The 4871-nt window shown below is 42.0% G+C and overlaps 1 long non-coding RNA gene across 1 annotated transcript; it reads left to right on the forward strand.

Moving 5' to 3' along the window:
- Window positions 1–230: 230 nt before the first annotated feature.
- Window positions 231–4588, forward strand: LOC138283996 (uncharacterized). The gene is made up of 2 exons (XR_011201337.1): window positions 231–1230; window positions 4208–4588. It is a non-coding gene; the product is annotated as an uncharacterized lncRNA (long non-coding RNA).
- The last annotated feature ends 283 nt before the right edge of the window (window positions 4589–4871 follow it).

The raw sequence follows: 4871 nt of genomic DNA on the forward strand, positions 1-4871 counted from the left end.
TATGGATAAAATTTCCAAACAAATTCAGTGCACTATGTCCTCATGTTTATCCCAATCACAAAAGGCCCATTCTGCGGGGGAAAGCAGAAAGCGCAAAGCCCCGGAGGCTTCTCAAAGTCAGTCTAACGACTCGTCTGCGCTTATGGTTGGTGAGTCAAACTCACACGGGATAGAGGACAAAGTCCCTCAAAGGCCTCCCAGTTCGGAGGGGAATAAACATTTGGGTCAAAAATGTAAAAGTAAGTCAAAAAATGTCCCCAAGACCCAAAAAATTGTGATTGAGGATATTAAAGATACCGACGACGATGCTGACTCTAATGTCTCCTCGTCAGACATTGAGGACGATAACTACTCTAATTTTTGGATCGGACCTCTCCCTAAAAAATCTAAATTAACTTCATCTAGCCAATCCCATGCCCCCCTCTTAGATTCTGACGGCAACCTCATGTTTGACCCTGGGCTAATCCACCATCCTAATTCTACAGAATGGGTTCCCTCCAATCATGTAGCAAAATATATTTTAGCTAAATTGCGACTTCCTCTAGACAAACAAGTTCGTTCAAGACTACGAGCTGAATGTCCCAGACCTTCTCTCCCGTTACACATTACTGATACCCCTGCCATAGACCCGTCCCTCCTAACATTCTTCTCCAACTTTGGCAAAGACCCACGCAAAGGGGTGGACAGAGCATGGGCTCTATGTCAAGATAAAGTACTGGATCTGGTCGGACCATTATCCCGCATTTTTGATTTAGCTGAATCAGCTAGAACCAATGATGAGTCTATTGACCCAGAAGAACTCTCTCTGGATTCAGAGAGCTTTTTGCTTGTTGGGTAATGCCAACTCAGCCATGACGCATGAACGCCGTAAAGGTCTTCTGCTTAAACTGGACCCTAAACTTGCAAATTTGGCGCCTAAAGATCCAGGAGCTAAAGCCGATGGCTTACTGTTCGGGGACAATTTCATCAAGGAACTAAGTAAATATGTTACCACTTTTGCTTCAATTAACAAAGCCCAACAATCACTTAAAAAGGTTTTTAATTCTCGGGTTTTTGTCAGGGCCGGTAGAGGCAGAAGCCGCTCCACCGACCGCCCTTCCAGAAACCAAGGCTTCAGAGGATCATTTGCTTACCAGCAACAACAGCAACAAGACTTTCATCCCCAGTTCTATCCCCAGCACTCCAGAGGATACAGAGGGAGGAGCCAACGCAGATCCTACAACAATTCAGGTAAACCTTCCTTCTGGCCATCCTTCTGTAGGGGGTCGTCTAAAATTGTTTCTCCACAAATGGATAGAGATTACCTCAGATCCCTGGGTACTCAACACAATCAAAGGTTATTTAATAGAATTTTATGAGATTCCCTATCAAAACTTCCCACTGCTCCCTCTCAAATTTTCAAAAGAAATATCAGACTTAATCTCTGCAGAAATACAAGAGCTCCTTCAAAAACAGGCTATTCAACTGGCATTTCCCCTTCCTTCAGGCTTCATAAGCCCACTGTTTTTAGTAATAAGAAAAAACAAGAAAATCAGACCTCTCATCAATCTCAGGCAACTCAATCACTTTGTTGTATACAGACACTTCAAGATGGAAACCATTCTCCATCTACGAGATTCCCTACTGCTCAACGACTGGATGGTCCGTCTAGATCGCCAAGACGCGTACCTAACAGTTCCAGTTCAGTACTCTCACAGAAAGTTTCTGCAATTTCAATGGAATCTCAATACCTATCAATTTACTTGTCTTCCCTTCGGTCTCTCTTCAGCACCTTGGTGTTTCACCAAGCTAATGAAACCTATAGTAGCTCTTCTTCGATCTCAAGGTTTCAGATTAATAATATACATAGACGATATTCTTCTAATGCATCAAGACATTTCTATTCTGAAGTCCCAACTCGCTTACACCATCTCTCTTCTTTCAGACCTAGGCTTTCTAGTAAATCAGCAGAAGTCAATTTTTACCCCTTCACAGGAGATGGAATTCTTAGGATTCCTGATCAATTCCCCTCAAGGTCTCCTTCAACTCCCGATCTAAAAAATAAAACACATCAAATCCGAGATAACCCTATCTTTACAGCAGACTTCTCTCTCCCTCAGGTCTCTTGCAAGAATTGTAGGTCTTCTTTCTTCTTCAATTCAAGCAATCTTTCCAGGTCCTCTTCACTATCGGGCTCTTCAGAGTTTAAAAATTCGTCATCTTCGCAAGGGTCTTGCTTATTCAGATTTCATCCCCCTCGATCTCGAATCCCGTACAGAACTCCAATGGTGGCTGGATCACCTCGAAGCCTGGAACGGCAGGACCATCTTTGCCTCAGTCCCAGATCTTGTGTTAGAATCCGATGCAAGCCTAACAGGTTGGGGCGCAAGGTGTGGTCACGTATCGACTGGAGGCACATGGTCTCGACAGGAGTCTTCATTGCACATCAATTATTTAGAGATGCTTGCAGGATCCTTTGCAATAAGGACTTTCACCAAAAACAAAGTTTCTTGTTCCGTACTTCTTCGTATGGACAATCTTACAGCGGTAAGATATATAAATCACCTTGGCGGTACTAAATCCAAACCACTAGCAGAACTAGCAAAAAGCTTTTGGGATTTCTGCCTTCACAGAAAAATTTCAGTTCAAGCAGAATACTTACCAGGTTCTCTCAACTCAGTATCAGGTTGGTTTTCTCGTCACCTTTCAGATTACAGCGACTGGAAACTTCACTCTTCAGTTTTCAACTCTATCCATCACAAATGGGGTCCCTTCCACACAGACCTGTTTGCATCCCGTCTGAACACTCAACTACCTCGTTTCTTCAGCTGGAGACCAGACCCTCATGCGTTAGCGACCGATGCCTTTCTCCAACAGTGGCATCCTGCAACGCACTATGCATTCCCTCCGTTCATAATGATAAACAGAGTCCTCAATCATCTCCGATGACAAAAAGCCACTATAGTCTTAATAGTCCCGTTCTGGCAAGCTCAAGTATGGTTTCCCTCTCTCCTGGAATTAGCCGTCGACTTTCCCGTCCTGCTACCCTCCTTTCCCTCACTACTTCTCAATCCTCAAGGTCTTCCCCACGATCTCATTGTCAACAAAACTCTGTTTCTATCCGCTTGGAAAGTCTCAGGTCTTCATCGTCTTATCCAGGAATTTCACTCAAAGCTTCAGCTTATATCAACAGCTCCTGGGCTCCAGGCACTTCCAAAGCATACAAGTCAGCTTGGTCTATCTGGTCTAGCTGGTGTCTGGGAAAATCATGCGATCCCTTTTCAACAGATCTAACCTTAATAGCTAATTTCCTTGCCTCTCAGGCTAGCGCAGGCAAATCCTACAGAACCATTAATCTATATAGATCAGCATTGTCGCTACATCTTCCTTTTATAAACGGGAAATCAGTAGAAGAACATCCTATGATTTGTCGTCTATTAAAAGGAGTGAAATTTTCCAATCCACCAATTCCCAAATACTCCAACATATGGGACGTCAACCTAGTCCTTCAAATGTTTATCTCTTGGCAAGATAATGACTCCTTATCTCTGAAAATGCTTTCAGCCAAATTAACAATGTTGCTGTGTCTTGTCTCTATAAAACGTTTGTCAGATGTAAGAGTCTTAGATATCTCGGCTCGTCAATTCACTCCGTCTGGTATTCTGTTCAATGTGTCCCGTCGTACCAAAACCAATATTACCTCTGTGTTTTATCCCTTTTTTCCAAATCAACCAAAACTCTGCGTAGGAAACTGTTTAAAGGTTTATGAACAAAAAACGGCCGATCTTAGAACATCTTCTGCTTCCCAACTGTTAATCTCTTTTAGGAAACCTTATAAACCGGTCTCTTCTCCTACCTTGGCTCGTTGGGTCAAATGGGTAATGTCTCTAGCGGGCATTGATACTTCAAAATTTGGCGCCCATTCTGCTAGAGGTGCCATGGCATCAAAAGCCTTTTGGGCTGGTTCAAGATTGGAGGATATTCTAAGATCGGCAGATTGGTCTAATGATTCTACCTTTCGTACATTTTATTGTAAACCTGTTAATTCAGCAACTTCTATTGTAATTGACATGCTTTACACAAGCATAATAGGAGCCTCCGGTCTTGTCATAAAATGTAGATTTTCCAAGTAGTTTATGATGGAAAGTCTTAATTTTATTAAAGACACGGAGGCGAGTATTATCCCACCACTTATTGTATTAATCTTGTTATCTCCCTCCCTTTCTAGCCAATACCAACGCTTCAACATCCTCCTCAACTTAAGTCAGCGGATGCCTTTCCTTCACGAGGATCTTGTTCACCACGTCTTTCACTAACCTCGGACCTGTACACTCCTAATTTGGACAGAATTCAAGACTTTTTTGCTCTAATTCTAGCAATATGTTTGATTTGTTGTATAGTACCTTTGTTTAAATCTGTTTCTTGACTGTCTCGCAACCGAAAAGAGGGCTGCCTGCAGTCAGGATAGGTATACCTTATGTGATGCACTGCATTGATTGGTCAACGTTCTTAGTTTCGTTATCCCATTGGTTGCTTGTTTGCAATCCTCTGGGATTGGTGCTTTTCCTCTTGGCTGCTATTTAAAATAAAGCAGGAAAAGAAAGCATAATACTCGCCTCCGTGTCTTTAATAAAATTAAGACTTTCCATCATAAACTAGTTGGAAAATCTACATTTTCTCACATTGGATCATTATACAGCTCTCAGTTCTTGTTAAGGAGGAAACGTTTACAAATAAAACTCTTAGGTAAAGCACATCCGTTACACAATTGAAGTCTATGCTACAGGCAATTATAAATTATCCAAATACTACAATAAAAATATTTCTGTTTAAATACAGTACAACCTCGATATATTGTGCAGGACGGCAAATATTATGCACTAAAAAAGTTA

This window comes from Pleurodeles waltl, chromosome 3_1 (genome assembly GCF_031143425.1).
Source record: "Pleurodeles waltl isolate 20211129_DDA chromosome 3_1, aPleWal1.hap1.20221129, whole genome shotgun sequence".
Taxonomy (NCBI): Eukaryota; Metazoa; Chordata; class Amphibia; order Caudata; family Salamandridae; genus Pleurodeles; species Pleurodeles waltl.